This window comes from Petaurus breviceps, unplaced genomic scaffold (assembly GCF_028583685.1).
Source record: "Petaurus breviceps papuanus isolate PSGF00001 unplaced genomic scaffold, PetGlider_PUasm1.0 91041, whole genome shotgun sequence".
In the NCBI taxonomy this organism is placed as follows: domain Eukaryota; kingdom Metazoa; phylum Chordata; class Mammalia; order Diprotodontia; family Petauridae; genus Petaurus; species Petaurus breviceps.
In genome coordinates, this window is record NW_027187400.1 from 4,649,210 (window position 1) to 4,672,682 (window position 23,473).

Genomic DNA, 23,473 nt, shown 5'->3' on the forward strand with positions numbered 1-23,473 from the left:
CAGAATTAGAATGGAGCAAATGGAAGCTAGTGACTTTATGAGAAATCAAGACATTATTAAACATATCCAAACAAATGAAAAAATAGAAGGCAATGTGAAATATCTCATTGGAAAAACCACTGACCTGGAAAATAGATCCAGGAGAGATAATTTAAAAATTATTGGATTACCTGAAAGCCATGATCAAAAAAAGAACCTAGAAATCATCTTTCAAGAAATTCTCCCATGTAACCTTGAGCAAGGTACTTAACCCCGATTGCTTAAAAAAAAAAAAAGAAATTCTCAGGTGGCGAGGTGGCGCAGTGAGTAAAGTGCCAGCCCTGGAGTCAGGAGGACCTGAGTTTGGATCCGGCCTCAGACACTTAACACACACACACACACACACACACACACACACACACACACACACACAAACTAGCCATGTAACCTTGGGCAAGTTACTTAACCCCAATTGCTCTCCAAAAGACAAAAAAAAAATTCTCAAGGAAAATTGCCCGGATGTTTTAGAACCAGAGGGCAAAATAGAGTTTGAAAGAATCCACCAGTCACCTCCTGAAAAAGATCCCCAAAAGAAAACTCCTAGGAATATTATAGCCAGGTTCCAGAGTTCCCAGATCAAGGAGAAAATACTACAAGCATCCAGGAAGAAACAATTTGAATACTGTGGAAACACAGTCAGGATAACACAGGATATGGCAGCTTCTACACTAATGGATTGAAGGGCTTGGAATATGATATTCCAGAGGTCAAAGGAGTTGGGATTAAAACCAAGAATCACCTACCCAGCAAAACTGAGTATTATGTTTCAGGAGAAAATATGGTCATTCAATGGGATAGAGGACTTTCAAGCATTCTTGTGGAAAAAACCAGAGTTGAATAGAAAATTTGACATTCAGATACAAGAAGCAAGAGAAGCATGAGAAGGTAAACAGGGAAAAGAAATCATAAGGAACTTATCAAAGTTGAACTATTTACATTCCTACATGGAAAAATGATAATTGTAACTTATGAAACTTTTCTCAGTACGAGAATAGTTGAAGGGAATAGAAATGTATATATATATATACATATAAATATAAATATAAATATATGTCTACATAGGAGGGTATATTGGTGTATAAATACATATGTGAGTGTGTGTATATATGTGTACAGGTATACATAGACAGAGGGCACAGGACCAATTTAATAGGAAGGGATGATACTTAAGAGATGAAATTAAGAGTTGAGAGAGGAATATAATGAGAGGAGATGGGGAGAGACAGAATGGGGTAAATTATCTCATATAGAAAAGGAGGAGGAAGGGGAAGAATGGAAGGGGAAGAACAGGAAGGCAAGAGAGAATGAATCAACCTTATTCTCTTTGAATTTGGCTTAGGGAGGAAATGACATACATACTAAATAGGGTATCTCACCCTATTTAAAAAATAGGGGGAGTGGAATGAGAGGGGGGGATGATGGAAGGGAGGGTAGGCGGGGGGAAGGGAAGTTGGAAGCACCCACTTTTGAAAAGGGACAGGATCAAAGCAGAGAACAGAACAAATGGGGGACAGGATAAGATGGAGGGAAATATAGTCAGTCTTTCGCAATATATCCACTATGAAAATGTTTTGCATAGCTACACATGTATAACCTATACTAAACTGCATATCTTCCCAATAAGGGTGGGTGATAAGGGAGGAAGGGAAAGAATCTGGAATTCAAAGTTTTAAAGTCAAAGGTTTAAAAAATATATATATTATTATTATTTTATGTGTTACTGGGAAATAAGATATACAGGCACTGGGACATAGAGATCCATCGTGTCCTACTGGAAAATTGGAGGGGGGAGGGGGAAAGATATAGGAGAGAGTAGATTGGGGGAGGGGATATTCAGTGGGATCGCTGTTTTGTGGTGGTGGGTAGGGAAAAAATGAGGAGAAAATTTGTAACTCAAAATCTTGTGGAAATGAATGATGTAAACTAAAAAATAAAAAAGAAGAAAAAAGAATTAAACAAGTTGACTAAAAAAAACAAAAAAATTACAGAATGGGAAGGCACATAAAAGAGTGGAGAGGAAAAAAATAGAGAGGAAAATAAGTAATGTACTCTAATTAAGTCAAAGTCTAAAAAAATAAGGAAAAATAAGTCCTCTAGTCTCTCAGGAAGCAGAGAGCCCATAAGAGAATGGCAAAAGTAAAAAGGCAAAGGAAGTAACTGAAACAGGGGGAAAGGAAAGGAGGAAATCTTGTTTCAATGGTGGGAGAGGGCACCATGGATAAATGCTTCATGGTGGAAGAAAGAGATGGTCTATAAAGGGAGATGGGAAGCTGCAGATTAATGAGCATAATCTATAGAGAGACCATTCATCCTCTCACATGCCCTGGGGGCAACTGACACCCAGAAGAGCGGGACAGCATAGACCCAGGGAGAAGATTCTGAGGCAAATGGGGTGAAAATGATCACAGATGGGGCAAAAGTTAATAATGAACTGCACAATCAGGAACATAGGAAAATTCCTACCAGACGCATTATCCTCTCTATCATCTGCATTAATTAGTATTTCTCAGAGTGCAGCACAACAAGAAAAAGGGAGCCAGTTACCAATACCTATTATGCAATAACACAGAAGCTCTTTATTGAAGGAAACCCAAAACAGGTACATTAGAAACTTTAATTCCATGAGAAGTAGAGAGGGCCATGCATCAAAGAAATTTTAAATAATCTAGAATAAATAGAAAGGAAAGGATAATAATAAGGAGAATGAAGACAAGGAATTGTTTTTAGAAAAAGTTACAGAAAATTAATTAAAAAAAACTAAGAAAACAAGTTGAAGAGGCAGAGAAGACAGGGATGTCACCTGATTACTTATCTGAGAGGGGGAAGATCTAACTAGCTGGATAAAAGGAAGAAATAAAAAGGAACTAATAAGTTAAGCAAAACTTCAAAACTAGGGAAAGGGTAACACATGGGAGGGAAGAAGCAGTAGGGAGAGGAGAGAGTCAGTGGGAATAGGGTTGCCTTAAAGTAAACTAAGCTAAATAGATGAAGAGACAAAGTGCTATGATTACGGAGGAAGAGGGGAAAACAATTCTAATTTGGAAAAGGAAAACCCCAATATTAGAAACAAACGGTGGAATATATAAACCTAGCTCTCATAATATTAAATGTGAATGGATCAAGTAAAACAATGATATATCAGATAAGAAAACAAAACTTCACAATATGTTGTTACAAAAAACACATTTTAAAAATAAAGACATACACAGAATAAAAACAAGGGACTGGAAAAAAGTTATTATATATTAGATGAACCCCCCAAAAAGCAAGAATTGCAATCATGCTAATCATGTACAAATATTAATCTAAAAAGAGACAAGCAAGGAAACTACATTATGCTGAAAGGAAGTATATACAACAAACTAATATCAATATTAAATTTATATGAACCAAATGTATTAGCATCTAAATTCATAAAGGAGAGTACAATTACAAGAAGACATAGACATTAGATATTATGACAGGAGATTTCAGTGTCTCTCTCTCTTGGTTTTGGATATGTCCAACAGAAAGATAAACAAAAAGAAAATACAGAATCAAATTGCTAGAGAAACTAGACTTATAGTATCTTCTAAATGGGACTGCTGTAAATATACATATTTCTCAGCATCATATGAAACTTTTACAAAATTTTATCATGTCTGTGGGCACAGAGATATTGCAAACAAATATAAAGAAGCAAAAATACTATATATATATATATATATATATATATATATATATATATATAGTTTACAGACTATAACACAATAATAAAAATTGTAATCAATTCAGGTAGCACAAAAAAAGAACACAGACCCAAATGAAGAATTAAGAATGAAATCCTAAATAATGGGTCAAAGAACAAATCATAGAAACAAGCATTATGTGGAAAAAAAATGAAAATAATGAAACAAAATTGCAAAATTTCTGGAATGCAGCTAAAACAATAACTAGGGGAAAATAATATTCCTACAAACATATAGAAATAAAATAGAAAACTAGAAAATTAATGAAATGAATATGTTTTAAAAATTAGAAAGGCAATACAAAAATAAACCTAAAATAAGTATGAATTTTAAAAGATATTAAGAATTAGAGGAAGACTAAATAAACTGGACCCTCCACTTCCCCTCCCTCACCAAAGACTATAGAAATGATAAATAAAACTAAAAGTTAATTCTTTGGAAACAATAATAAAATTGATCAATCTTTAGCCAACCTGACTAAAAATAACAGGGTTGAGTCAAATCAACAAAGTAACAAATAAATGAGGCAAAATCACAACAAAACCAGAAGAAATAAAAATAATTATCAGAAATTAATATACAGAGTTATATGCTAACAAAACTTCTAATACAAAAGAAATAGAGGAATCCTATAAAAATATAAAATATTCAAACTTATAGAAGACCAAATAGGGATCTTAAATAATCTAGTATCAGAAAAATAAATAGAACTACTTGTAAAAGAACTAATAAAGGAAAAAAAAACCTATCACTCCTGATAGATTCTAAGAGAATTCTGTCGAACTTTTCAAAAACAATTAGTACCAATGCTAGACAAATTATTCTCAAAAACTGATAAAATACCAGATTCTCTTTATACCCCATCTAAATATATACATGATCTTAATATTAAAGATCATACTGTCCAGGGTGGCTAGGTGGCACAGTGAGTGAATAGAGCACTGGCCCTGGAGCCAGGAAGACCTGAGTTCAAATCCAGATTCAGACAATTAACACTTACTAGCCGTGTGACCTTGAGCAAGTCACTTAACCCCAATTGCCCTGCCCTTCTCCTTCCAAAAGAAAAAAGCAAAAGAAAAAAAAAGATCGTATTGTTAAAAATTTAGAAGAAAAATAAATTATAAACTTCTCATAGGTATAGGTGGGAGATGTATATATTTTTTAAAGTAATCAGGGTTAAGTAACTTGCTCAAGGTTACACGGCCAGTTATTTTGTGTTGGTGCCAAGTATCTGAGGCCAGAACTGATCCCGGGTCTCCTGAAGCTGAGGCCAGCACTCTTACTCACTGTGCCACCTGGCCACCCCTAGGGAGATATATTCTTAACCAAACAAGAGAAACAATTAAAAAGGACTTTCATTGTATAAAACTGAAGAGGTCTAAACAAACAAAATTAATGCACCTAGGATGTCAGTAGCTCAAGCAATAAATATTTACTAAGTGCTTACTATGTGCCAGAGATACAAAAAGAGGAAAAAGGCAATCCTTGTCCTCAGGGCGCTCACAACCTAGTGGGGGAGATGAGAAAACAAGCTATATAGGAAAAATAGGAAGTAAAAGAGGGAGGGTAATAGAAGTAAGAGGTATTAGGGTAGAAGATGGAATTTTAGTTGGGACCTGAAGGAAGCAAGAGGAGCAAGGGGGCAGAGATGAGGAGCAAGAGTGTTCCAGGTAGGAGTGGCTGGGTGGTGCAGTGAATAGAGCACTGGCCCTGGAGTCAGGAGGACTTGAGTTCAAATCTGGCCTCAGACACTTAACACAAAAACTAGCCCTGTGACCTTGGGCAAGTCACTTAACCCCAATTGCCCTCCAAAAAAAAAAAAAGAGTGTTCCAGGCATGTGGGATAACCAGAAAAAAATTTCCAGAGCCAAGAAACGGCGTGTCTTATTTGTGAAACAGCCAGGAGGTCAATGTCACTGGATCTTAAAGAGTGCATGGCGGGAAATAAGGTGTAAGAAGACTGGGAAGGTGGGAGGGGGTTAGGTTAGGAAGGGCTTTGAATGCCAAGCCGAGGATTTTGTATCTGATCCTGGAGGCAACTAGGGGACACCGGAATCTTATTGTGTAGGACCTGCACTTTAAGAAAGTCACTTTGGGGGAGGCTAGGTGGTGCAGTGAGTAAAGCACAGGCCCTGGAGCCAAGAGGACCTGAGTTTGGTTCCGGCCTCAGACACTTAACACCCACACACAAAAATAACTAGACATGAAACCTTGGGCAAGTTACTTAACCCCAATTGCCCTACAAAAGTCACTTTGACATCTGAACAGAGGATGGACTGGAGTGGGGAGGGACAATCCCATGCCTTTGCAAAGGAGGTAAGAGGTCCACAGTGTTATAAAGTGCATATATTTTCAGACTTTTCAATGTGTCAATCAATTATACTAGATTTTTTTCTTCTTTTTCTGTCTTTTAAAAGATATCATTAGGGGCAGCCAGGTGGTGCAATAAGAGCACTGGCCCCAGAGTCGGGATGACCTGGGATCGAATCTGGGCTCAGATACTTACCACCACATCCAGAAATAACTGGCTGTGTAACCTTGAGCAAGTTACTTAAGCCCAATTGCTTTATAAAAAAAATATATATCATTATATAGTGTGGCTATCTAGTATGGTGAGAAAAAGGAATATTGGGGGGGCATTACAGTGAAGGAAAAAAACCAAAAATAAATAAATAAAAACTCACTTAAAACAAAAGGAGAAATAATTGGTAACTTTGGAGGGAGTAGTTTCGGTTGAGTGATGGGGTTGGAAGCCAGATTGTAAAAGTCTGTGGAATGAAAAACTAGGAAGTGAAAGCAGTAAGTGTATAAACTTTTTCGAGGAAGAGAAAGGAGAAGAGATGGGACTTGCAGGGATAGGATGTAGTGAAGGGTTTTTTGTTTTGTTTTCTTTTTAGGATGGGTGAGAATTGGGCATTTTTGAAGGCTGTAGGGAAGGAAGCAGATGGAAGGATAAGATTTGGAATGGGGAGGGATGATTGAATTGAGGATGCAATAGACTCTGAGGGATGGGATCAAGTGCATGGGAAAGGGGTTGGCCTTGCCAAGAAGGATCATCTCTTTGTCATGGACTGGTAGAAAGAAGGAGAGAGTAGGGGGCGGGGGGTGATGTCAAGGGCTCTTGGTATGAAGAGAATGGAAGAAGAGGGAAGTCATAATAAATGACCTCAACATTTTTTCTTTTTTTTTTTTTGGAGGGGGGAAAGCAGAGCAATTAGGGTTAAGTGACTTGCCCAAGGTCACACGGCTAGCAAGTGTTAAGTGTCTGAGTCTGGATTTGAACTCAGGTTCTCCTGACTCCAGCTGGTGCTCTATTCACTGCACCACCTAAGCATCGCCGCCGCCCCCCCAGTTTTTTTTTTTTTAGGAAAATAAGAGGCAAAGTCTTCGATTAAGATGGGGGAAAGGGAGATGTAGGAAGAGAAGGTTTAGAATAACTTCTGTGGGTAAAATAAAATCATTGCCTTGAGGTAGTCTAGTAGAGTTTGAATAATGTGAATTTGTAATGTGCCCCCTCTTCCTCTTCTCATTAGGACATTTGACTGAGCAAGCTTTCCCAAATCCCAGGGATTTCTAGGTATCAATAGGATTCCAGATCTAAGGCTCTGATGCTTTGACCCTTAAATCTTCAAGAGCCCAGATAAGGAGGGCACAGACATCATAGATAGAGATTAAGCAGGGAATTGAGTGAAGCACCACTCCTGCTTTGACCATCAGAGTCAAGACTTCCACTGAGCCTTTTACAATTCAACAAAGCAGTTTCAAATGTCCTTAGCCCTCAAGACTGGGGTGGGGATGGCTGGGCCATAGGATCATCAGCTCAAAAATAATCCTGTGATTATTTTGACTCAGAGAAGGCACCAGAACCCAAACCACAGACCCTTGAAGGAACTAAGGCAATTTTTGTGGGCTCTGAGTTCTCACAAAGTCCTGCACTTATAAACACTGTCCAGAGTAGAAGTCACTTCCCCTTGTCAATTCCCACCCTGACCACCCACCCTTGACACCACTCGGAACTAGCCTTCCTTCCTCTTCTCACATGGTTGCAAGAACCAGGTACCTCTGTTTTTGTTGAAGCAACAGTCTTCGGGAGAATCTGATAGAAAGTAGACAGAGGACACTGTGTGGGAACTAGACTGGGTGCCTTGGCTCCTGCTGCTTTCACCAACCTTAACAACCTTGTCAGAGATGCTGTGGAGGGGATTTCTGCAATGGGTAAGGAGTCAGAAAAAAAAGGCCTCTGAGGTCTCTTCCAGTTTACAGAGTCTATAAAATCACGTCGAGTGGGAATCTCAACATATCCCAAAACAGAACTTATTCTTTTCCCCACCTCCACCCCCACAATCCCACATCTCCTTCCTAATTTCTGGAGAAGGTACCACCAAGCATCCTCCCAGCCCCCTAGGTTGCAAGCTTCAGCACCAGCCTTGACTTTTTTTTTTTTAAAGCAATTGGGGTTAAATAACTTGCTCAAGGTTACACAGCCAGTTATTTCTGGGCGTGGTGCCGAGTATCTGAGCCTGGATTTGATCCCCAGGTCATCCTGACACTGGGGCTAGTGCTCTTACTCGCTGTGCTACCTGGCCACCCCAACCAGCCTTGACTCTTTGCCCTCCCTCACCCTTTAACCTGTCACCAAGTCTTGTTCTTTCTAACTCAAGTAACCAGTCACCAAACATGTATTAAGTACTTACTTAATGTGCCAAGCCCTGTGCTCTACAACTCTCAGTTCTGTGCTTTTACTTTTCTTCACTCATACAGACACTATAATTTAGGATCTGGATCAATACAATAGACTCCCATTGGTAGACTTGATCCCAATCTCTCCCTTTTCTTTAACCCAGCCTACCCAGCACATGGCTTGCAAGGAATCTGACTGTGTCATTCCCATTCACAAAAAAAAAAGCTTCAGTGGTTTCCATTTCTCTCAAATACTCAAAGGGGTCTCATTGATTTGAGAGTTCTCCCCAATGGTTGTAATCTATGTATCCTGTCTTGTCTCTTATTCATGTCCTCCCATAAACTCATCACTGGGGTCTACCCAATGTATTGGGGGCTTGCCTCTATTTATTCCAACATTGTGAGACTGGTGGAGTACTCTAATCACCCGTCATCCCTCCTCATTGCTAGTGACCAGTGACCAGGCTAACTTTTCCTATCGTACAGTCTCATGATGATGCTTTAATCCTGTTCATCCAAGTTTCTCACTACTGACTGTTCATCCATACCATATGTCTCTCCATTGCCCTCTTGTGGTTCCCATTTAGTTCTTCAGAAGCAGGTGTATTCATGTCTCACTGTCATTTCAGTCATGCCTGACTCTTTGTGACCCCATTTGGGATCTTCTTGGTAAATATACTAGAGTATTTTGCCATTTCTAGAACTATCTACAGCCATATGAAAAAATGCTTTAAAATACAAATGTAAGCAGCTCTGATGCAGAGCCATGAATTTGTCCAGATATTGTGAAGCTGTGAATTGGTCCAGATGTTGTGGAGCTGTGAACTGGCCCAGATGTTATGGAGAGAATTTTAGAACTATGCTGCTAAACCAAGCATACCCTCCAACCACTACTAGGCCTACATGCCAAAAAAGGTCAAAGAAAGAGGACAAGGTCCTATATATACAAAATTATTTATAATACCTTTTTTTTTTTTGTAGTGACAAAGGAAACTAAGGGGATGTCAATCATGTGGAAAATTGGTGAACAAATCATGGCATATGAATGTAATGGAATACTATTGTGTTATAGGAAATGATGAAAGGGGTTTCAAAGAAACCTGGGAAGACTTATATGAATTGATGCAAAATGAAGTGAGTAGAACCAGAACAATTTCTATCATAACATTATTGTAAAAATAGACATTTTTGAAAGACTTAATTTTGATCAACACAATTACAGAGGACAATGCCACTCACCTCTTGACAGAGAAACAATTGAATAAAGATACAGAATGAGAAATATACTTTTGGACATCATTAATATGGAAACTTGTTTTGCTCAACTGTGCCTCTTATATTTTTTTGTTGTAGGTGTTTCAGTGGGTGGGAGAGAAAAAGAAAATGCTTGATAATTTACAAAAAAACTACAAATAGACCTTTGCTTTAATGGGAATATTGGGGAGCTTTACAATTTCTTTTTTTTTTAAGCAATTAGGGTTAAGTAACTTGCTCAAGGTTACGTGGCCAGTTATTTCTGGGTGGGTGCTAAGTGTCTGAGCCCGGATTCAATTCCCCAGGTCATCCCGACACTGGGGCTGGTGCTCTTACTCGCTGTGCTACCTGGCTGCCCCCTTTGCAATTTCTTAAAAGCAACCCAACCCATTTTGATCCTCATTCAACTCTGAGCTTGACTTGTTTATATATACTGTTGGTTCCAAATATACATACTGAAGGACAAGCTCAATAGGGTGTTCTTTCCAATGCTTGTTGAAATCTGGGCAATAGGCATTCATAACTTCCTTGGTCCTTCCTATGTACCTGGATAGGCCAAACTCCTATGGGTCTCTTCTAGGGGGCACTATAATACAGTTCTGGTATTTGATGCTATGTTGTGAACTAGCAGGAGCATTTAGAGGGCCTTGCCATCCAAAAAGAATTCTTCTCTGACCTGGACTCTGCACTGTACCTCCTCCTTAATAGTGGTGAATACCTTTGCCAAATATACATCTCCCTGTTTCATGCTTCATTTGATGTTTATTATCATTGAACAGGGTCATTTGTTATACCTTCCAAGGAATTTTAAATAATTTTGACGTATAAGCACAGGGATGTGCTGGTAAATGCTCAACAATTAGCCCAAAATACATAATACATTTTTAAGTTACATTATTAACACTTTCTCCATCACAACAGTAAAGAAGCAGTGATTAAGTATCACTTGTGAAAGCCTGATGGTGACCTACTAACGCCCTCACTGAAGATGTCCTTAATTTGTGTAGAGGACCTGGGAATTTTCCATTAAATTTTCAATTGGGACCTTCTATGTCATCACCTCCATTAGAATGAGAGCTCCTTGAGAGGAGGGGCTGACTTGGTGCTTAGCACAGAGTAAGCACGAAGTCGAAGGTCACACCTCCTCAGTACCTCCTACCCCTGGGGTTCCTCCCTCCCCCTGGTTGGAGATGGTAGGAAGTGGGCCCCTCCCAGACACTCCATTTGAGCAGGGCATGCTCTTGTAAGTTTCATGACCTCCAGAAACATTATTCTATAAGATGAAAACAACTCTGTTATTCACAGTTCCTCCAATCATTTTCCACCCCAGCTTCAGATCTTCATCCTCCTCCTCCACTCCCCTTTTCAGCTTCCTATGTGTTCTTCCCCATTAGATTGTGAGCTCCTTGAAGGCAGGGGCATTTTTATGCCTTTCTTTGTACCCCCCCCCCCCGCCCCTTAGTGCTTAGTACAGTGCCTGGCGCATAGCAAGGGTTTAATAAATGTTTACTGACTCTGATGCACTTAATAAATGCTTTATTCATTCATTTGTTCATAGTTTTCTCAGTTACCTTTTTTCATTATTAATGAGATTTTCCCCCATGCCTTTGGTATCTTCTTTCTTCAGATACTCTGTATGTTGATCCTTCAATAACTTCCCAATTATGTCATCCCAGCATGGATCTTCTACATATGCTTTATCCATTGTTTATTTTTCCATCTTCCTCTTGAGTACCATGTCTACCTCCTCCATAAGCACATCTCTACAATGTTAGAGTCCAAGTGTGATGGGTGCACTGTCCTTGATGGAGAAAAGTTTGTTATAATGATTGGTGTGTTGTCTAAACTACTCAGTGGCAAACCAGCCTACACTGCCCCCGCCATTCAAGGACCTCTACAATCTGGCTCCCCCCTTCCTCTCCAGCCCTCCTTCATACTAATTTTCTAGCCCAACTGGTTTAATAAGTCAGTCCATGAATAAACCTCCCTTGATACTCCACCTCCTACCTCCTTACATTATTCCATGTCTGGGATGTGCTCCCTCCAATCCACCTCAGAAACTGTCTTTCATGGCTGTTTGGTGCCACCTACTTAATGAAGCAATTAGCGATCCTCCCCTGGCAAATGTCGGTGTCTTCTCCCTTCTCAAATTATCTTGAGTACTCATCTTTGTACCTGTTGCAAGCAACTTGAGGGGACAAAATTTTTCTCGTTTCCCCAGCACCTAGCATAGATATCTGCACGTGGTAGGCAAATGTTTCTTAAATCAAAGTGAATTAGACAGACTACCAGAGTCTTAGGCTATAATGAAGACCTGGCTCCAGCATCCTTCTGAGCTACTCTGCTGCTATAGCAGGAAAGGGCAACAGCAGCACTGGGAGATTCCCTAGAATTAAGGATTTTGACATGAATGGGTTTTTTCCTCTTCATCTTTTCCTGCCTCTAAGCAGAGAGGCAAGCTGATCCTCAATAGAAAAGGCACTACCAATCATGATTCCAGAAGCCTGATGACGAAGCCTGTTTCAGCAGAGATATTGAAGTAGGGGAAGCAGAGCAAACTGAGCTTTTTTAGTCATGTCCATGTATGAATCTGTTTTGCTTGCTTGACTATACATGTTACAAAGAAGAGCTTTTAATTGGGGCTGGGAGAAGTACAGGGTAGAGTGAGTGGGCACTGACAGCAAAGCCAAAGAAGAGAGAAGAAAGCAAAGAGCTTCTAAGAGATCATTAAAAGATAAACAGAAGGAAGTTCAAATAGGAACATGGACTAGCAGGACAGTGTTGGTATTACCATATTCCTTGAATAATTCTTCCAAAAACTTATGGAAATATTCACATTTGTTATTATTTATTAATTTCATTTAAAAAAATGCTTTAATGCCATAGCCTGAGTCCTAGTCTCAGTTCTTCCAGAATTAGCCAAGCAGCCTTGAACAAATTACCTCTCCCCTTCAAACCTCAGTGAAATGAAGAGGGGGAGCTCAGAGGACTTCTGAAGCCCTTACAGCATGACCATTATGATGATGAATATTAGCACCTGACAGTTCTATAGGATTTTGATGCCCACAAGGGCACCTTCCTCATAACCCTGAGGGACAGAAAGTATTTTTCCCCCATTTTCCAGATGAAAACACTGAGGTTCAAAGACATGGAATGTTTTACCCAGTTACACAGCTAGCTAGGGATCAGAGCTGAGATCCCTGGTCTTCTGACCCCAAGTCCAATGTCCTCATTCTAACTCATATTGAACACAGCTAAGTGACACAGTGGATAGTGATGAACTTGGGAGTCCGTAAAACTTGAATGTGAATTTTAACACTTCCTGTGGGACCTTGGGCAAGTCACTTAACCTCTGTTTCCTCATCTGTAAAATGAAGATAAGAGCACCTACTTCCCTAGGTTGTGAGGATCAAATGAGATGAAACACATAATGTGCTTCAAAATCCTTAAAGTGTTAAATTTCAGTCATATCCGACTTTTCATGACCCCATTTGGGGTTTTCTTGGCAGAGATACTGGAAAGGTTTGCCATTTCCTTCTCTAGCTCATTTTACAGATGAAGAAACTGAGGCAAATAGTTAAGTGACTTGCCCAAGGTCACACAGCTAGTGTCTGAGGCCAGATTTGAATTCAGGAAAAGGAGCCTTCCTGAGTTCAGGCCTGGCACTGTAACCACTGTGCCACCTAGCTGCTCAAAGTGCAGCTATGTTAATGCTATTATTACCTGTATGAACATTCTGTTTAAATGTCTGCTCCACCTGCCCCTCCCCCCAGACCTTTAGGCCCATAACTGATTGCTATCTGTGGGGAATCTTGCTCAGACTGCGTAGGTGTGCTAATATAAACTCCATTCCTTCTTTGCCCACTAGAGTTCTCTCTCATGCTTCCCTCCCAAGGAGATATTACCTGACCTAATGCAAAAATGAGTGAGGTGACTTCTTAGGACAGCATGAGACTGACAACTCCTTACTCCAGGAGGGTGGATAAGTATCCTGCCTTGGCTGCTGCAGGTCCTTGAGACCCACAGCTATCTGATATCTCCTGCTTCTACAGATGCTTTCCTAGATATTTTAAAACTTTTTTTTTTCAATCAAAATCCACTTCCTCTTCCTTCCCACTCCCCTAATTTAGAAAGCCCCTACCCCCACAAAGCAAATCCTTGCTACATAGTTGAGCAAAAAAAATTGTGCCCTGGCTATGTCCAAGAAAAAGATGTCTCAATATGTGCTGAGTTTATACTTCTAAGCTGGATTAAGAGAGGATGTAGTCCCAAGCAAAACAAACTCTATGATTAAAAAAAAAAGTTGTAGCGCCTCTTTTTTGTGGTGGCAAAGAATCAGAAACTGAAGCAGTTTCTACAGTTGGGGAATGGCTGAAAAATATTACCAGGTCAAATGAAGGTAAAATTTAAGTGTCAATCTCCCCCCTCTTCTGCCTTGTTTGTATAGCCTTCTATTTGTTCACCCAGATTGTGGGATAATTTCTCCCATCCATTCCTTTCCCCAACCCATGTATTCTTTTCTTCCCCTTCCATTCTTAAGACAATCAAAACATAACAGAAGGGGTGGCTAGGTAGCACAGTGAGTAAGAGCACCGGCTCCAGTGTCAGGATGACCTGGGGATCAAATCCAGGCTCAGATACTTAGCACCACACCCAGAAATAACTGGCCGTGTAACCTTGAGCAAGTTACTTAACCTCGATTGCTTATATATATATATATATATATATATATATATATATATATATATATATATATATATAAAACCATAACAGAACTACCACCTGGCCTTCTAAACTAGACTCCTTCTGTGACCCTAGGTGATGACAAGAGTTCTGTGGAGAAAGTTTAACCCCCTGTGACTGCTAGCTCATAAGCTTTTTGTTTCTCTTGATTCTTGTGTTTGATTTGCAGTGTTTCTAGGGACCTTTGATCTTTTCATCTGGAAGAGTTGGAAGTCCTCTATTTCATTAATAACCTATTTTTTATCCTTTAGGATTATACCTTTTTTGATGGGTGTTATACTTGGTTATAAACCTGCATCTGGAATGTCGTATTCCAAGTTCTCCACTCTTTTATATCAGTGACAACAAAATTGTGCGTAAGCCTAAGTATGGTTCCTTGGTATTTTCTTTCTGGCTGTTTGCAGTATTTTTTCTTTGACCCAGAAGCTCTGGATTTTGGCTATAATGCTCCTAGTTTTCATTTTGAGGTTTCTTTCAGGAGGGGACCAGTGTATTCTATTTCTATTTTGTCCTCTTGTTCTAAGAGATCTGGACAGTTTTCCTTTAAGATCTCTTGAGATGTGATGTCTAATCTTTTTTTTGGTCATGGCTTTCAATTAGTCCAATGATTTTTAAAGTATATCTCTTTAGTTTGTTTTCCAGGTCAGTTGTTTTTACTATGATACCTTAAATTTTCTTTTTCCCAGTCTTCTAATTTTCTTGTTGTCTCATGGAGTCATTAATTTCTATTTGGTCCTTTCTAATATTCAGTGATTTTTTCCCTGCATAATTTTGCACTTTACCCATCTTGTATCAAGTTATTAATTCCCAAAGCTTTCTTGCATAGCTGATTTCATTTACATAAGCATTTTAAGTTTTTGCTTTACCTCTTTCAAGAATGCAATTGAATTTGTACCCAAGCTGTTTTGCTTTGGGGCTTTGCTTATAGATGTTTTAGAGTCATTCTCCTCTGAGCATCCCCGTTACCATAATTAGCTCATACTTCCAGGCTTGCCATTTAATATTGTAAGGCCAGACTTGCACATTTTCAGGGGGAACATTTTGGGTTGGTCCTTCTGCTACTTTCTTGGGGATATTTGGGTCATTTCAAAAGCTCAGGGACAGCTCAAGATGGATGACTGCAAGCTTTCAGTGCTTCCAAGGCAGTCTGATCCAGGGCAAAATCTAATTTCCTGTGCTTCTAATCTGAGCTCTGCAAGTTCCTGACTTGGGTCTGGGTCTGAAGGGTACACCTGTAGGCTTGTTCCATTTGGAGTTCCAGTAGACTGCTGTTGACTCAATCCCTGTCAGCCAGCTAGAAAGCTATACTGGTGCTAAAAGAGCTGAAAGCTTCTCTTCAGTCTGGCATTCCTGCCATGGTTAGTTCAGGGTTCAGACTGAGCCGAAGAGTGGAACTAAAACCCGGCTGCTCCTCTCCTGGGTTAACACACAGCTGTGGCTCCTTACCATGGAACCCCTAAACATAGGTTCCCTTCTAAGCCCAGGAACTAGGTACTATGCAACAGAGCTGCCAGCTGGTATCTGTTCCTATAACACAAAGTTGGTGTATTTTTTCTTTGCTGGATTTGGAACTTCTTCTTGCCCTTGTACACAGCCTCTCCTTGTGCTGGAATGTCCCCAGTGGGGTCTTTCCTGTCTAGAGCCCCTTTCCCAGAGTTGGAAGACCTGTCTTTTCTCTCTATTGGCTGAGCTGCATTTAAAAAAAAAAAAAGGCAGATTTTTCCTGGATTTTCTAATTCGGACTTAGTTTGGATCATTTTCCAGATCTGTTTGGCTGTATCAATGGGTGGGGAGCTTAGGTCTTCTTCCTGCTGCTCTGCCTCCATTCTCAGACTATGGCATAGCAGAGAGAACAGCACTATTTCCAGAGACCTGGGATTTTGACACTGGACTACAGCCCTCTCACAACATGATCATCCCCAAAGGCCTCGTTGAGACATTTCCCTTTTCTTCTGACAATACACTACTGTGGAAAGAAAACTGGGCTGACAGTGAGGAGCTACTTCATTCAAATGTCTCATTTCTGCCAAGGCAAGGCCACAGAATCCTAGATGCAGGAGCTGAAAGACACCTGAAAGGTTCCTGACCTTTTTCTTTTACAGATGAGGAAAGTGAGTTCAGTGATTTATTTGCCTGAGATCACATGGGTAGTAAGTGGCAGGGTCAGGATTCAAACCCAGGTCCTCTTATGGCAAATGCAATGCTACTTCCAGCGCACCTTACTGGGCTTTCATATGGCCTTAAAAGCTCTTCACAACCTGGCCCCAATCTTTAAGCCTCCACTCAACTTTACCACTCCCACCCCAGGACACACACATTCTGTAATCCCAGCAAACTGGTCCTTTCTCCTCCATGTCCATTCTACGCCTTGGCACTTGCCATCCCAGATGTCTAGAAAGCACTCACCCCTTCCTTACCTCTACTTTATAATCTCTCTCTTCCTTTAAGAAGCAGCTCAAGCACCAACTTCTGAATGAATTTATTCCTAATTCCCTCAGCTATATCCCCTCCCAAACCATTTATTAACTTTGTAATATACATTCCCTTTATATTTATGCTGTATATATTTTTGTATATACTTGTCTCCCACTCCGCGAGATCGGACACTCCTTGAGATTAGGGAGCTCATTCTTTGTACTTGTACACCCAGCATCTAACACAGTGCCTAGCACTCTGGGAGGGGCTTAATCACTGTTTATTGATTGAGATGTATGGAATCAGGACCCTAGAGACCAGGAACTAGGGAAAGAGGACGTAGTAGGAGCAATTAGGACCTGGTCATCAAATCAGAAGAGCTGGGCAGGAGTGCTAGTTCGGACATGAGTTATGTGACCCTGGGCAAATCATAACCCTCTCAGAATCTGTTTCCTTATATGCAAAACAGGGATAATATTTGAACCACAGCTCCCCAGGACTGTTATGAAGAAAATTCTCTGTAATTTTTAAAGCTGAGTTAGGAGGATGATGTGGAAGGGGCATGACTGTATGTCTAGTGAGGCACAGAGAAGGACCAGTAACATAAAAGCAGAAAATGTTAAGCAGGCCCAGAGGCAGAAGCCTGCTATGGGTCAGAAGAAGCCTTCCCTGGCTCCTGGCCTCACCCTCCTGCTCCACAATGCCCTGGGTCCTAACTCTGCATCCCTTAGAGATGGCTCTGCACAGAGGTACAGGGAAGGAAGCAAAGGTGAGAAACAGATAAAGAGACAGAAAGGAGAGACAGTGGGGAAGACAAAGGCTGGGCAAGCTGCCTGCATCTGGGGGCCTCTTGAGCTGCCGCTGGCAATGCCTGAGACATATGGGCAGTGGGGGAATTCTCACTTGGCACAATCCATTTCCCTTTCCAGTGAGTAGCTCAGGCGGCCCAATCTGTGCCACCAAACCCTTCCCAGAAAAGGATGCCATCTCCTGGTGGCCACTGGCATGACATGCAGCTCCCAGAGGGTATTCCCCTGCACCCACATAGGCACTGGGATGAGCCTGCAAGGAGAGCAAAACTGTACATTTTCTTTCTTGACATTTGGAATATTTGAATCAATAAATTCAACAAGCAGATACCAAGTGCCCACTCTATGCCAGGAATGTCAGGTGCTAAGGATACAAAGAAAAAACTGCCAAAGTTGCTGCCTTCCAACAGCTTCTAGTCTGCATTTGGCCAGGATATCAGCAGCCTTCGTCCTCACTTCCCTCTTTGTATTATACTTACCTGCATCCATGCCCCCCCCATCCCAGTCCCACTTCTTATAAGTGCCTGGGTATACAGCTGGTGCCTAAGACATGCTTGCTGAATTCACGGAGCACCAACCAGATCCTGAGGAGACAAGGGGCGTGCTTTTTCCAAGGGTGCTGAGGACAGTGGAGGTTAGGACAAAGCTGTAGTTGCCTTGGCTGAGCCGAAGGAGAGATGGTCCTTTTTCTCTCTCTCCCCCCATTACTTCTTGCATATATCCTTTTGGGGACCCTTTTTGTGGTGCTCCACATAGGTGGACTGTGAATACTGGCTGAATGGAATCACTTCTTCACCCACCTACACCTGAGCAAAGAAGACTGCTGCAATGCTTAAAAGAGGGTTGGATTTACAGTCTGAGCTCAGGCTTGTTTTGGAATCCATTACTTATTACCTCTGTGCCCTTGGGCAACTCACTGCCTGCTCTGGGCCTGTTGCCTGTCTGTGGGGGTTCCATACACGTCTGTCCTGAGCCTATGGGAGCCCTGTGCAAAGGTAACTTCCATCAGGATCCCTGGCTCCTGGTGAGGCAGAGCAGTAAGGGACCCCAGAGGTTATCTGGTCCTCTGGATCATGCTAAACTCATATGTATTCGAGGGCAATCCTCTACTCTCGTGGCCTGTTATAATTTCCATTTCAGCATGTATCGTTTTTCTTTTCTGTTCTGTCCTGTGTCCTCATTTTCTCTTCAATAAAGTGGGAGGGCTGGATGAAAAGATGAGCTGCAACAAACCCTGCATTAAGGGAGGGAAAGGGCACTGGACTGTGCCAGAAGACTTGGACACAGATCTGGTTCGGTCACTGACTCACACTGCAATGTGTGCCCTGCCCCTTCCCCTCCCCCCCCCCCAGCAGGCCAGGAAGGCTGCTGCTTGGACTCTCTCTAGATCTGAGGGGCCTTCTATTCTCCAGATGGCCTTGGTATTGCCTCAAACTGCACATTCTCTTTACCCAGAATCTGCTCTTCCTCCCATTTCTGCCTACACCTCCATCATCACTGCCAGTCACCCAGACCCCAAACTTCACAATCATTCATTGCAGGGTGGTGGAAAGAGCCCTGGAAACCCTGGGGAAGTCACTTAAACCCTCTTGAGACTTCTGTGAAATGGAGAGAATCACACATGTGGTGAGAAAAGCACTTACTAAGCCTTAAAGCCCCATCTTTTTTATTTTAGACTCTTCCCTCTTTCATCTCCCACACAGGGTTCACAGCTGACGCCTCCTTGCCCGCCTCATTCCCCTCCACTCCTCATTGCTGGCAATGACCTGCCATCTGCAATGGGGTCATGATTTCCTAACTGTTTTCTCTGCCTCTGGAAGATCTCGCACATCCTGCCAGAGAAGGCTTCCTAAGGCACGAGTTTGATCACATTACTTTCCTACTTTAAAGCCTTCTGTGGGTTCCCCTGGACTCATGAATAAAATACAAAAACAAATTTTTTAAACAAATTCTAGCATTCAAGGTCTTCTAAAACTTAGCTTAAACCTGTCCCTCCAGTCTTATTCAAATAATCAACAATTTATTAAAAGTCTAGTATGTGCCAGGTACTGTGCTAAATCCTGAGGATACAAAAACAGAAACCTTTCCTTCCCCCAAGGGACTTGGATTCTATTGGGGGGACACCAAATACTTTATATAATATATATGCAAAATAAACTGAAGGTCAAGTTGAGGGGGGAAGGTACTAGCAAGCTGGGGAATCAGGAAAAACTTCATGTAGAAGCTGCCATCTGATTTAAGTCTTAAAGGAAACCAGGGATTTTAAGAGGCAGAGGTGAGGAGAGCATTCCAAACCTGGTCACAGCCTGGGCAAAGGCATAGAGATGGAAGATGAAGCATCACAGTATCATTATTCAGTTTCCTCTAGTCAATGTCCCAGACTAATCAGAGTACTTATTGTTTCCTGATTTTATTCTGATTGCCATGCCTTTGGCCTTGTGCATGCTATTTTCTGAGTCCACAGACTCAGATCTCAGAAGCCCCCAAGTGCATCTCACACCTCCCTAAGAATTCCATCTTCAGTTTCTCCAATAAACAGTCGCCAGACTTCAGTTGGAGACCCTTGGTGAGGGTCCCACTTCTGGGTAACCCTACCTGTAGGTCTTTATGTCAAATCAGAATCTCCCTCCTCTATGCCCCTTCCCCCTGGGTGCTTTCTGTTCTGCACTTTGTGAGATGATTGCAACAAGGAAAATTAATATTACTTAATAACCAACATTTCTGTTATCCATCCTTTTCTCATTTTGACAGACCCCACTTCTGAAGGTCAGGCAGTTTCTGAAGGGTGTGATTATGACTGAGCAGTTATACTCTTGGCCCCCCCAATACATCTTCTCATAAACCAGCTTGATCTAGACTCTCCCCACTGGATGAATCATGTTCTTGCTTTTCCTAATCAAAGTTAGGGGTGAGACCTGGTCTATGTGGGGGAGACCAAACCAGAAAGAACCTAATTGAGATAGTTTATGTTTTTCTTGCCAGGAATTAGTCTTGTTGTGTCCCTATCGCCATCCCAGTATGAATAGGGAGGAGTGATGTGGCCACTTCCACCAATCAGGACTGCCTTGCCTTTTCCAGGGGAGGTCCATCAGGCCAATCAGAAGGAAGCTACACCTGGGTTTATAAAGCCCTTCCAGGCTTCTCTGGATCTCTGGAACAAAGAGGCTAGTCACTGACCTTTTTATTATCAGACTGCATGCCCCTGATACTAAATGATATCTTACTCAAAGAATTGCCTCCATTTACCTATTTGTTAAATTTCATGCATGACAACAACACATTTAATTCCTTCTCCATGAAACTTTTCTTCAGATACTTGACTTGATGATAGTTACCTCCCCAAAGTCTTCTGCCTTCCAGGCCAAAAATCATTTGTTCCTCCAACTGACTATGACATAGTGTGATCTCTGTATCTTTCATCAACTTGACTGCCCACCCTTTGTTGGTCACCCTCCAGTTTATCCACGTCCCTCCTGAAAGGTGGCACCAAAAAACACAGTAGTGAAGATGCTGCCTAACTGGGAAGTCATACAAGTAACTACTTCCATTACATTATTCCAGACACCAGGCTTTCCTTAAGGAAGCCTAAGTACCCCACTGATTCTCTCTGGTTGCCGTATCACATCCATTCCAAGTTAGCCTAAAGTTCACCAAAACCCCAAGATCACTTTCACACTGCTCAAGTACCCCACCCATCCCCTCCCTCCTCCATGAAGGCTTCATTGATTTCCTGGTTCTGTTATCTCCCCACCCTGGAGACTCTCCTCTCAAGGGTTCAGCCCTCTAACATGCACTTACAATACTTGTCTCTTTGTAGGCTCCTTGATAACAAAGCAAGTTCTCTCTGTATTTCTTCCAGTGCCCTGGACACAACAGGGCCTTAAATAAATGTTCACTAAATTGAAGGTCTGGCCTACATGGCATTTTTTCCTCAGCCATGAATCGCTTATTCCATCTTTCAAATTCCCCAGCACCCTAAGAGGCCAAAGTGATTCCTGCCCACCTTGAGCTGCACCTCAGAAGGAGTCCTCTTGTAATGTAGGAGGTCCCTTCCTAATCCAGTGATCCCTGTGATATGGCCAAGCTTATTTAAAAATTAAGTGGGGATTTTTACCTTTAAAAAGGCAGTAGGTCTATGAGTGACCATGTATCTCTCTGCTCCATGATGAACAAAGGAATTTGGCACAAAGTAGTTTGAATCTGAAGAGCTAAGAGCACGGTTCCATTATCCTGCAGCAACGTGCCCAGCCTGTGCTGAGGGCTGAGCAGTGAAGATGCCATCATGGGCCCCAGGGTGCTGTGATATATGAGGCACCTCCTCCTTCAGCTGGGTTCCTGAAATGGACAGAATGAGAGCAGAAAGGAAAACATTAGGTATGTCCCTCACGTATAAAGGGAATACCACATGTGCATCTCTCACATCAAGGCATAGGCCAGAAGGCTTACTGGACAGTGCCCACCTCATCAAGGAGGAACGGAATACAAAAAGTCCCCAAATTCTGCTTTGAATACAACACACATGCAGTTTTAAAAAAAATCCCACTTGCCCAGTCCTCAAAATTCTTTTAATAATTACCTGGACAAGAAAATCCATTATCACCCAAACACATTTTTGAGGCTCTGCACACATATATCCCATAGATTTAAAAAACCGGTACAGATCAATGTGTATATACTATACAAATACACACTCACACCCACACGTGGCAAAAATATCATCCTGATGTTGTGATTTTGTCCTGTGACTGTGAAATGAGGAGACTGACTTGCTACTGACAAATTAGAGGCACTTTTCAGGGGGGAAATGTTTTGGACACCCAAATGGTGAACTTTGGGTTCTTCTATTGCTTTCCCTTTAATTCAAGGGGAAAGCAAGCTGTCTGAGACTATGAGAGCTGGTCAGCAGGGAAGCTTGGAGGAAATCAGATCTTCAGAGAACTTCAATCATCTACCAGAAACTGCTTTTCATTTCAGGCTGGAGAATCCTACAGAAGCACTGAAGAAGCTGGAGAAGGAATGCTAGGGGCAGTCAAGGTACCCCTGGTCCCTGGTCCAATTTCTGAAGTTAAGAAAGTAAAATGGAAACAAAAAACCAAACCCAACCCCCCACTCCTGTGGTTAATGGCCATGTGCAGAGTGCAGTATATTCTGGGTTGCTGTTAACAACAGAATCCCTTGTAATTAAGAGAATGTTATCCCGGCCAACTATGGGAGCCCAAAGCCACAGGAGTCACAGCACTCAAGAAGTGTTTACACTAGGGTCTGCTCCTGACCCCAAATGACCCGAGTTGAAAACACTTTTCCATTAGTAAACTGATGATGGGGTCCAGTAAATCTAGCCTGTTCAGCACTTTGGACTGAGGTGGGCCTAAAGACCATTCTCCTCATTGTCCAGCAGGAGGCTCTTACCAATGGCTCTGAAGGGGAAAAAAAAGTCCATCTTCTAGGATCAATTACTACAAAGGTGGCAAGTGACAAGACTTCCCCACTCCCACCTATGTTTCATTCCTCTCTATCCTATCCAATTTATTCCATATTAAAATTAGATCCCAGAATATCAAGAGATACAAGTTTAATTAAAAAGCTATTACCTTTATTTAACAGCAAAACTCCCCTATCTTAACCTTTGGCTTCAGTCTGTTTCCACCATCACACTGCCTCAAAAACGTGTAATTGGTCCCCAGAGGTGGGGGTGCTGCTCGAGAGGTGGGGGTCAACTCTGCACGAACCACTGCCACACCAAGCATACACTCTTGGTAGGCAGGGTTGCAGCAGCTTTCTCTCCATGATGAAGGTCAGTACATG